Below are 12944 nucleotides of genomic sequence, written 5' to 3'. Positions count from 1 at the left end.
TCTCACTTTTCTGAAACCCATATGTGTTCTACATATGGACATAACCCTCTGAGAATTCATGCTCCATCTACCTGATTGAACGCTCTGAGCAAACCATGGAATTCACCAAACCATGGAAGCGAGTTTTTCTAAAACTCGCGGTGTCCTATCCACTCGCGCCTACCCTTCACGATTAGGCTTCCGCGCGGTGCATCCGGACAATTAACCATGGACCCTCTATTGACTAAACCATATCCCGAACTTTAGAGAACTAGAGCCATGGTTAGGTTGCAAACTCATTGTATCATATTGCGCCTACTTGACTAATTGTGCATTACTTGTTGTGCATATATATGTTTTCTTAACCGTTTGTTTGACTTGTGTTGAGATTAAATAAATTAATGACTTAAAGAACTTTGCCTAATTAATTAATTAATTAATTAATTTGAATAAATAAAGTCTAATATTTTAATCAGAATTGACCTAGAACGACTTTAGGCATACCCCCGTTGATTAATAACACCGAAAACAGTCTCAGATTAAGGTTTCAGCATTGGCGCCAAAGTCTGGACGGTAGCGCCACCCTGTGGAGTGTGGCGCCCGACGACAGCTCTGTCGTCTGGCGCCAAGCTACACAGTGTGACGCCAGTCCTGTCGTTTAGCCGACAGTTTGGATTATTGGTCGAGCCATCACCTAGATTTTTCTAATTAACCAGTTTGCTAATTAATTCGGTTAATTTTCGCTGTCAATAACACCTTATCGAGTCATTAATTGTGTCAAGTCACATGGTCTAGCCACATGGTCATGACACAAGTCTTAACAAGTCACCTACACTCACTAGTCTTAGCACACACTTTAAGTACACATGTCACCATGGCTATGTCTTAGGTTCATGCATGAGTCGGTTTTCCCGTCATTTGAGACGGGGGGTACATTCTACTCCTAATTCTTCATATCCCTCCATCTACATCATTTTCTTCACATTGTATTCCAATCTTTCTTCACTTCCTCCATCCATTGCATGTTGAATAAAGTTTGAGTCAAATAATTAACAATGAATACCCCCAAATTCCTTTTCCACAGTACCTGATCGAGGAGAGAAGAACGATTAATCAAGGACAATCTCTTTATTCAGGTCTCACTTTTTGATAAACTGATTCGTCAAAAGAGGAAAGCTAAGACCATAATGGCAACACAAGAAGAATTCAATGAGCTTAGGAACCAACTGGTTACCGTGACCGAGACACTGAAGCTACTCACACTCAAGATCGCTGATCTTGTGAAGCAACAACAAATGAACCTCATGAAAGGGAGTCTGAGCAAGCTATCTAGTGACTATAAATTTCAAGGCATGAGTTCACAAGGGGTCTCGCTGGACAAGGAAATTCTTCCGCATAAGTTCAACGCCACTGACATCCCTAAATTCAAGGCAACTGATAACCCTTATTTTCATCTAAGAGCTTTCGAAACTATAATGAACATTAAGGGTATCGATAAGAAGGTTTTCCCCTCTCTGTTCCCACTATCGCTTGAAACCGTTTTCCAACAATGGTTCTTCTCCTCCCTTGACAAGGAGAAAACCTCTTCCTGGGAATCGATAGTAAACGCTTTCGTTGATATATACAAGTGCAATATTCAAGTTGAAACTGATCATAGACAACTTGAGATGCTATGACAAAAAGTGAATGAAGGCTTTACTTCTTTCTTTAATAAATGGAGGGAAACTTCCGCCAAGATGATTGAGGTCCCCACCGAAAAGGAGTCTGTGAGGATGTTTATCAAGAATCTCCAAGAAAAGTATTCAAAGCACTTAAAATATCAACACAACTTAACATAGGTATCGAGATCGAAGACGACCTCGCAAAGCAAAAAGCTACTAACAATAGTAACCACGGTGGCTGGAAAGGAAAGAAGAACGACAATCCTTCTTCTTCCGAAAACGCCCACTCTTGTAATAATGTTAGTACCTTTGACCATAATGGTGTCTTAACCATGGACAATCAAGGATCTAAAAGGAAACCAAGGCGAGAGTTCACACCCATTGGAATGACCTACGATGCTGCTTTCGACAGTCTTTACGATCGAGGATTAATCAAACCTATTGGCCCCACCGAGGATCCAACATCAGAAAATCGATCTTCGAGATGGAATCCAAACTCCTATTGAAAGTACCATCGAGGACGCGGTCATACCACTGATGAATGCTACAAGTTTCAAAATCTCATTCAAGATCTCATAGAAGCAAACAAGATCCCATTGCCTCTAGCTAGCAAGAAGACTAGGTGATGATGAAGCGAATGACACGAGACAAGAGGCGAGCTTCAACAACAAGATTTCATGACCCCTTTTTCTATTTCTTTTTCATTTTTTCCTTTACCCAATAAGTTTAGCATAGGCAACTTTCTTTTCCTTTAGATTAATTTTGTAGATTCATTCTTTTCCCCTTTTTTTTAATAAAATGAGCATTTATTTCCTTATATATGATCATTTCATTACATTGCATTAAAAAAAATAAATAAAAAATAAAAATAAATAAATATATATCCATGTCAAATTAAGCACAAGGTATACCAATGATTTGAGGCACCCCTTGTAGCCACATCATATCTCCTTTCACCTTTCTAATTATACATCCTTTCTTCATAAACCACTTTTGAGCCTCGTCTAACGATAGACCTTTCTTTTCTTCAATCTATATATACCTAAACTTGGGATGGGATGGTGCGCAACTTATGCAATTTCAAAAGACTTATGCAATTTTAAAATAGCAAAAAATAAGTAAAAAATAGCAAAAAATAAGTAAAAAATAAATAAAAGTGTACAAAAGGGCAATTGTTCCAATGTCTTTGATATGAAAATATCTTTGATATGAACACATCTCAAATTGCGTCTCTTATCGAGTGCTCGGTACCGTGCCTGAGAAACATGAATGCCAAGTGAGTGATAGACCGCATGATCAGGATTGCCCACACTTGCAAAAATAAAATAAATGCTAAAGCAAAAAGAGCTAAAAAAGAGTAGGAACTCAAGCATAAAAATATAAAGATTCAAAAGCGAGGTTGCACACCTTGGGGGCTTATCTAGGGTCTTGAGCCTTTTTATCCCCTTCTTCTATAACCTTTATCCTAACCACGTTACAACCCTTCAAAAGACCTCTTTGAGGTATACACACACTTGTGCGAGGTTCGGCTAGAGCTACGTTCGGCCTGATTCCTAACGGATACGTAGGCAACCTCACATCGAGGTGCGGCCGTAATAAACATGCAGTCATGTTTACATTCGTAATTGATCATATCAAGGGATATCCTATGTTCATCCCTTTTCATTTAGAGATAGACTTAGGGGCTTGATCCTTATATCATTAGCTTACCTATCCTTAGAGTCGCCATCATTTGACTCTTTTAACAAATAATATCTTTCCACACACTTAGCCCTTGCGGCCTAACCTCAGTGTCACTTTCACACACCGCACAGATACATGACCGAATATACTTCCCTTAGGAACCCTTTGTCATGGAATCGCAACATAAAGTTGAAGCATGGCTTGTCATATCAACATCAGTCATCAATCATAATTGTCATTCCATCACGAAGTATGAAGTGCTTAGCCTCCGTGCCTAAGTTACCTAAATACTTTCATTGAGTCAACAGTTGAGATAGCCTAGGATAGATTAATCCTTTCACCTTGAGAGATAATATCAAACAACATTTGACTAAGCTCATTAAACATGCATTTGAAAACTTCGATTCTTTTTCGCGCCTTTCTTTTTCGGGAGAAAGTCGGTACCCTCCACAAAAATGACGGAAAATTTTTGCTTTCTTGCATTTTTCGAGTCGCACGATCACATTACAATGCACACACGGGTCATGAGTTACACATGTCATTTCACTTTAAGTCGAGTCAACCTCGAGTCAGTCAATCACAGCGAGCCAAGTTTATGCCTTGAGTCGTGTCGAGTCAATAAGTCAAGCGACGTTAAACCTTAGGTCAACCCTAAGATAATTAAAGTAATTAGCAAAGTTCTATAGTCAAAATAAATACAAGTGCAGCAGAATAGGGAAGACCCTACTCCAATTCCTGGCGCCAGAGATATTTCAGCAGCGACAGAGCTCGAAGCCTCTCAGAAAGGTGATTTCGACTTCATACAACGATTTCGGGTTCCTTGGTACGCCAGTTAGCCCCTATAAGCAATTTTACATAATTAAGTAGTCAGTTTGATTACAATCACAATAAGTGGTTGACGTGACGAAATATCGTCTCACTTAGCTTAAAGCGCCTAAGAATTGGCTTATCACGGAGACATCGACATACTATTTTTAGCGGAAGCAAAGTTCAACCGAGCTTTAAAGATCGACAAGTGTTGGTCTTCAATAATTTTCTTCAGAATATTATCGCAACAACTGAGGATGACTTCAAGTAAAGTTATTTTCGATAACATTCGCTAAGATTGTGGAGGTTGTCACTAAAGATTTGAGGAGATAGCACGAGATGGGCGGTCTTCGACAGCGTTCGCTAAGATTGTGGAAGTTGTCACCCAAGATTTGAGGAGATAGCACGAGATGGGCGGTCTTCGACAGCGTTCGCTAAGATTGTGGAAGTTTTCACCCAATATTTGAGGAGATAGCACGAGATGGGCGGTCTTCGACGGCATTCGCTAAGATTGTGGAGGTTGTCACCCAAGATTTGAGAAGATAGCACGAGATGGGCGGTCTTCGACGGCGTTCGCTAAGATTGTGGAGGTTGTCATAAAGATATGAGAAGAGCGGTTCATGATGAGGCGGTCTTCGACGACTTTTGCTATGATTAGAAAGGTTGTCACTATGATTGAAGAAAAGGCTCGAGATGGAGCAACATTGATCGACGGTGTTCCCTAGGTTGCGGAAGATCGTCAAAACAAGAAGCAAGATGACGTTCCATAGATTATGGAGAGTTGTCAAAAAGTAACAAAAGGAGATTGTTTCGAGAGAAATAATCTTCAATAGTATTCCCTTGGACGTGTAATATTATTAATGCGGATGAGGATCGTTTCAAGAGAAGCAATCTTCGATGGTATTCCCTTGGACGTGGAATATTATCATAGCGGAGGAGGATTGTTTCAGACAAGGCAATCTTCTATATTGGAAGCAGTTACAGGCGTAGCGGTTTTCAAGCGGGATGGCATTCTCTAGCTTGCAGGAGGTCATCAAAACAACAAGGATACAACAACAATCGGTTACTTTCAGAGACGTGTGCTCGACGGTGCAAGATACACGTTTCTTAACTCATTTATCTGTTTAACCATTGCTAGTTTTGCAGGTATCGGCGTTACAAGAATGATTTAGGACGCAGAACGTTCTGAATCATTCTTCGTCCCTATCGTTACTTTGACTTTTGCTTTCGAAACTCGCGTTTCTCCAAACTCAGTCAAAGTGGGGGAATCTGTAGACACCCATTTGTGTCTCTCTTAAACCAAACCCGGTGATGAGTGCCTTTCGTGTCGAATCATAATCGAATGAAGCGAAAGTGTGGAAAGTCTAGTGTTGCGGATAGTTTAAATTTCTTTTCTCTTCTCTTTGTTTTTGAAAACTTATTTTAAGAAAACAGACAATATAGTTTGGTTGGTCCATGATATGGGTCCAATAGTAGTGTATTTGGATGGGGCTTGACAAGAGCTTTCCAACGATATATTATAAGCCCAATTCCGATGAATATTGAGGAAGTTATGGCCAATTTACCAAACTGGGCCAGTTTTGAGCCTTATATGCGGCCCAATGATCTAGGGGAGGGCCTAATATGATTTATCATTCCTAATGCAATTAGGAGTAGTTTTAGTCTTCTAGATTCCTCTAGAAGGTTCTTTTCATTCCTAATTCAATTAACATTGATAAATTGACTTTTGTTGACTTTTCAGAGTTTTAATTAAAATCAAAAAGCATTTTCGAGGAAAATATACGATTTTATCCTCCAGTACGACAAATTTATCTGATTTTCGAAAACACGTCAAAAACAGGACTAGTGCCTGACGCCAGGCATTGGCGCCTGGCGTTGGCATTGGCACCTGGCGCTAGTGTTGGCGCCAGCTCTATTTCACGTGCGCCAGATGCTCTATTTTGTAAATTTATCTTTTTGGTTGATTTCTCTATAAATAACGTATTAAAAACTCCGTTTTGATTCATCAATAATCAGTTTTCAATCATAATCTCCTACAACCAGTTTTCATTCGCAATCAATAATTTTCTCTCATTCTCTTCGCATTCTCCCTCTCTCTCTCTCTCTCCCTTTTTCGAAAATTGCTTTTCAAATTTAAAATTCCGCATTCACAAGATCCAGATACACCTAGCCATATTCGAAGTTGCCTTCGCCCTAGGCGTGAAAGGTTTAATTTCTGAGGGTTTGGTCCCAAATCTCTCTTTCGATTATTTAATTTAATTGTTTGTTTATTATTTTCATTGAAGCTACTAACGTGTGTATTTTGTTATTAAAAAGAGGTACGAAGCATCAAAGTAAGTTTTTATTGATGTTATGATGTAGAAATCATGTTTATATTGTTATTATGATATTTCTAGTATCATGTCTAGGGTAACTTTAATATTAAATATTATTGTTACGATACTTCCTATGTTCTTCCTAATACTTATGATTGTTAGTATCATGTTAGGGTTAAATATTTGATTTTTATTGCTTAGTAACATGCTAGGGTTTGTTATTAATCTTGTTAGTATCATGCCTAGGATCTTGCTATTATTATGCTTTAACATGAATATTATTATAATTATTATGATTATTATAGTTATTATTGTGATTATGATTATTATGATTATTGTTATGATTATAATTGTTATAATAATAATAATAATAATAATAATAATAATAATAATAATAATAATAATAATAATAATAATTAATATATTATTATTATTATTATTATTATTATTATTATTATTATTATTATTATTATTATTATTATTTATTATTATTATTATTATTATTATTATTATTATTTTATTATTATTATTATTATTATTATTATTATTATTATTATTATTATTATTATTATTATTATGTTTCTTGATGCTTCTTTATTTTTATTGCTTGATCACGCCTTTTATGCATGTTTAAAGGGAATTTGTACTTGTAATCACGCTTAATAAGATAATTAATAATCTTGTTTGGGGTTAATTTGTTTATGATTTCAAGTGATCGCCAATAATAGATTTATTTGTGCATTAAATTCAACCAACATAGATTAAACAGGTTTAGGGTAATCCTATAGATTGCATGTTAATTAAAAAGCGCACATGAATACGATCAGAATAAAGTAGAGGCCTATTATTAGGGCAGGTTCAATCTCTTTTAGGTTGAATTTATACCTTCATCCCCAAACCCTTATTTGGTTCTAGACCTTATGGAGTTGACGATCTCTTAGATCGTTAAGGGGTGTAACCTTCACCTCGTGAACGGTTTACAAGTTCCTAAAACTTTTTGGCGACTCTTTTGCTCTATTTTCTTCCCTTTTGGACGCCAACATACTTTAGTGTATGATTACAGTGGGGTTCAAGCTAGGGTTTAACGCTTGAATTATTCCCTACAGGTACCCCCCCACAAAAATGACGGAAAATTTTTGCTTTTTGCATTTTTGAGTCACATTGAGTCAACACTATGCACACACGAGTCATGAGTCACACGTGTCATTTCACTTCGAGTCGAGTCAACCTCGAGTCGATAACAGCGAGTCAAGTTTATGCCTTGAGTCGTGTCGAGTCAATGAGTCAAGCGATATTAAGCCTTAGGTCAACCCTAAGATAATAAAAGAGATTGGAAAAGTTCTATAGTAAAAAATAAATACAGGTGCAGCAGAATAGGGAAGACCCTACTCCAGCGGCGGACGAAAAATTCTAGTGTCTGGCAATAGATTTCAGCGCCTGGCGCTAGATCTCAGCGTCTGGCGACAGAGCAAAACTGCGGCGCCAGAGATATTTCAGCAGCGACAGAGCTCGAAGCCTCTCAGGATGGTTATTTCGACTTCATACAACAATTTCGGGTTCCATTGTACGCCAGTTAGCCCCTATAAGCAAATTGACATGATTAGTAGTCGGCTCGATTACAATCGTAGTAAGTGACTGACCTGACGAAAAATCGTCTCACTTAGCTTAAGCGCCTAAAACACTGGCTCATTACAATCGGTTTAAAAGCAAACACTTAAACGTTAATATTTCCAAATACGGATTGTCGTGCATTCTTATTATACAACAAATTTTTCCAAAAATTGGATTGTCATCCCCAACTGACAATATTTCCAAAAATGGATTGTCGTGCATCTTCTTCAACGACAATTTTTCTAAGATTGGATTGTCATCTCTGGCAAAGTTTCCAAGCGTGGATTATCGTGCTCCTTCTCTGTTTGGCAATTTTTTCCATGTTCGGATTGTCATCGTTGGCAAGTTTTCCGAGATTGGATTATCATACCATGTTCCCTATGGCAAAATTTCCCAAAGGATTGTCGTAGGTCTCTACTCATCATAAATTTCGGCAAAAGTTCCTCAAACGTGGATTGTCATTCATTTCAGTAAGTGGCAAATTTTTCCCGAAGTGGATTGTCGGTCGACTGTTTTTTGCAAATGTTCCAAGACGCGGATTGTCAATTGTGGCAATATTTTCCTAAAAGGATTGTCGCATAGCGTTGGGAAATTTCCAAGGTGGATTTCTTTCAAGAGTTATATTCCAAGATGTGGATTGTCGATCGTAGCAAAGTTCTTATGAAAGATTGTTACGAAGCATTGGAAACTTTTTCCCAAAATTAAACTTTGGCAAATTTTACGAGATACGAATTGTCGCTTCATCGTGGCAACATTTCCAAGGATGGATTGTTACATGGAATTGACAACTTTCCCTAAATCGGATTGTCATACATCACACAAGAGTTGTGTTGACAACTATTCCCAAATAAAAGAGGATTGTCGACATACTGGTTCACAAGCAGCAAAGCGCCGATGTACTAGCATAGTAGCATTAAGGATCAACAAGCAGTGATCTTTTCGAAGACTATCACAGCGGAAATTGGAGGCGTTACAGGCGTAGCAGTCTTCAGGCGGTATTCTCTAGCTTGCGGAAGATCGTCGCAGCAAGATACGCGTTTCTTAACTCTTTTATCTGTTTAACTAATGCTAGTTTGCAGGTATCGGCGTTACAAGAGTGATTTAAGATCGCAAAACGTTCTGAATCATTCTCTATCCCTATCGATACTTTGACTTTTGTTTTTGAAATTTGCGTTTCTCCAAACTCACTGAAAGTGGGGGCTTCTGTAGACACCCAAATGTGTCTCCCCAAAACCAAACCCAGTGATGAGTACCTTTCACATCGAATCATTATCGAATGAAGCGAAAGTGTGGAAAGTTTAGTGTTGCGGAAAGTTTTCTTTTCTCTTCTCTCTGTTTTTGAAAACTTATTTTAAGAAAACAGACAATCCAATTTGGTTGGTCCACGATATGGGCCCAATAGTAGTGTAGTTGGATGGGGCTTGACAAGAGCTTTCCAACGATATATTATAAGCCCTATTCCAATGAATATTGAGGAAATTATGGCCAATTTACTAAACTGGGACCGGTTTGAGCCTTATATGCGGCCCAATGATCTAGGGGAGGGCCTAATATAGATTTATCATTCCTAATGCAATTAGGAATGGTTTTAGTTTTCTAGATTCTTCTAGAAGGTTCTTTTCATTCCTAATTCAATTAGCATTGATAAATTGACTTTTGTTGACTTTTCAGAGTTTTAATTAAAATCAAAGAGCATTTTTGAGGAAAAATACGATTTTATCCTCCTGTACGACAATTTTTATCTGATTTTTAGAAAACGCGTGATTTTCTAAATCAGCGCCAAACTCCAGCTGTAGCGCCTGGCGCTGATGTTGGCGCCTAGCGCCAATAGCTGGCGTTGGCGCCAACTCTGATTTAATATTTTATCTTTTTGGCTGATTTTCTCTATAAATAATGTATTAAAAACTCCGTTTTCGATAACCAGTTTTAATCTAAAAACAAGTTTTCATCATTTCTCATCAATTCTTATTTTAAAACCAGTTTTAACTAGTTTCATCAATTTTCATCTATAATCATTCATCAATTCTCATCAAGATTTTCTTGATTACTCTCTCTCCCTTTTTCTAAACTAGCTTTTACATACAAAATTCCGCATTCATTAGATCTAGAAACACCTAGCCATATTCGAAGTTGTCTTCGCCCTCGACGTGAAAGGTTTAATTTATGAGGGTTTGGTCCCAAATCTCTCTTTCCATTATTTAATTTAATTGTTTGTTTATTATTTTCCTTGAATTTATTAACGTGTGTATTTTGTTATTAGAAAGTGGTACGAGGCATCAAAGTAAGTACTTTAATGGTTTAATTGATGTTATGATATATAGTTCATGCTTAGATTATTATGATATTCCTAGTATCATGTCTAGGGTGATTTTAATATCAAATATGATTAAAAGTATGATGCCTTTTATGTTCTTCCTAATATTTATGATTGTTTGTATCATGTTAGGATTAAAGCCTTGATTTTATTGCTTAGTGACATGCTAGGGTTTGCTATTAATCTTGTTAGTATCATGCCTAGGATCTTGCTATAATTATGCTTTAACATGATTTATAATTATTATTATTATTATTATTATTATTATTATTATTATTATTTTTATGATTATTATTATGTTGCTTGATATATTTTGTTATTGCTTGATCACTTCTTTTATGCATGTTTAAAGGGAATTTGTACTTGTAATCACGCTTAATAAGATAATTAATAATCTTGTTTAGGGTTAATATGATTATAATTCAAGTGATCGCCAATAATAGTTTTGTTTGTGCATTAAATTCAACCAACATAGATTAAACAGGTTTAGGGTTAATCCTATTGATTGTATGTTAGTCAGAAAGCGCACATGAATACGATCAGAATAAAGTAGAAGCCTATTATTAGGGCAGGTTCAATCTCTTTTAGGTTGGATTTGTACCTTCATCCCCGAACCCTTATTTGGTTCAAGACCTTATGGAGTTGACAATCTCTTGGATCGTTAAGGGGTGTAACCTTCACCCTGTGAACGGTTTACAAGTTCCTAAAACTTGTTGGCGACTCTTTTACTCTATCTTCTTCCCTTTTGGACGCCACCGTACTTTAGTGTATGATCATAGTGGGGTTCAAGCTAGAGGATTAACGCTTGAAATTATTCCCTACAGGCGCCATGAATGGAAGAAGGTCTTCGGCTCGTACAATTTTACCATCAAGTGGGTCGTCCCTTGTGGGAAATAGAAAAGATGATTGGTGTCAACTAGCAACCTTTCTGTCGTCTTCCAAGCTTGTCCAGAATGACTTTTTATTATCCCTACAGGGAAAAAAGACAGTACGACCTACTTCAATTAATTCCTTCCGGGGATCTTCGTCGTCCCTATGAATATCCTGTCTCTCAAGAAGTAGACAAATTTTATGCTTATTGGAGCGCTAGACCTTTATGGGAAGTGATCACCCAAAAGGTTCCTCCTTCATTGCCCAATTATGTGAAGAAGTGGCTTTTGAAGAAACCTTCAAAGGACATGAAGAAAAATAAGAGTAAAATTGTTGTGAAGAGTCGTCTAGGTGACAAAGTGATTCCCGTTAAGGAACGCTTGGGTGAAAGAGTTGAGTTCAAAACACCTACAATGCCTAGGAAGAAAAGCTCTACGAAGGATAAAGGAAAGAGAAAAGCTGACACTACAGTGAAGAAGGCTTGGGTAGAGAAGAAACATGGAGTCCTAGCTAAGGGAGAAACTATTTACTCCAAAATTGAATGTAGGTCCTCTAAAGGATTCCTACTAGCTAAAGTTATGGATGAAGAAGAGGATGAAGATAAAAATTGGAAGAGATCTAAGAAAGAGAAAAAAGATTAAAGCATTGCTTAACTTTCAATTATTAGACCTAGTTTTAAATTTAAAGTTAATTTATTTAAGCTTTATTTAAATTCCATCAACAATGTAATTGTTAATTTATTTTATTAATGAAATTGCAGCTTTTTTAATTAAATTATCTTCTTTTTATTAAAGCAATGAAAACTAAAAATTTAATTTTCCAGAAAGTTTTTCGAGTAAGGAAGTCGAAATTTTTTCGAAAAACACCGAAATATTCCCAGGGACTTTGCAGAAAAGTGGCGTCGCGCTTTTACGACCGGCGCCAGCCGCGGAAGTCTGGCGTCAGGCGACAGGAGTTGTCGTCAGGCGCTAATGTTAAGCGGCTGGCGACATAACTTTTTATGTGACGACGATGTTTCGTCAAGTTTCTGTCGAATTTTTTATTAAGTCTGGGAGGCGAGGTTTAAAAAAAAAAAATATGGCCGCACCCGTAGAGGGTTTCCTACGTATCCTTTCTTAAGGAATCAGGCCGAACGTAACTCTCTTGAGTTCTTACTCAAGTTATTATGGGTAGTACTTTTTAAGTTGGTGAAGATTTGTCATGTTCGAGAACTCATTGCCATCCATATCAGTTAATTTTGCTGCACCTCCTGATAGGATTGTTTTGACAATAAAGGGTCCAGACCAATTAGGCCTAAATTTTCCCCTTGGATCTAGAACATTCTTCCTTAATGCTTTTAACACCAAGTCTCCTACTTTGATGTTTCTTGTCTTGACTTTCTTATTAAAATGCCTAGCCATATGAGTTTGATAGCATTGAGTATGATGTAGAGCTTCTAGTCGTTTTTCATCAAGTAGAATTAGCTCCTCATATCTCTCTCTAGTCCATTCAACTTTATCGAGTTTGCTTTCTAATGCAATGCGTAGAGATGGTATCTCTAGCTCTACAGGTTGTACAACATCCATTCCATACACCAAGGAAAATGGCGTATTTCCTGTTGATGTGTGAATTGACGTGCGATAACCCCACAATGCGAAGTGGAGTTTGTTAGGCCAATCCTTGTAATTTTCTATCATTTTCTCGATGATAGTCTTTAAATTTTTA

Source organism: Chenopodium quinoa, unplaced genomic scaffold (genome assembly GCF_001683475.1).
Source record: "Chenopodium quinoa cultivar QQ74 unplaced genomic scaffold, ASM168347v1, whole genome shotgun sequence".
NCBI lineage: Eukaryota > Viridiplantae > Streptophyta > Magnoliopsida > Caryophyllales > Amaranthaceae > Chenopodium > Chenopodium quinoa.
The sequence above is the reverse complement of the archived record's forward strand: the minus strand, read 5'-3'. Positions refer to the sequence as shown.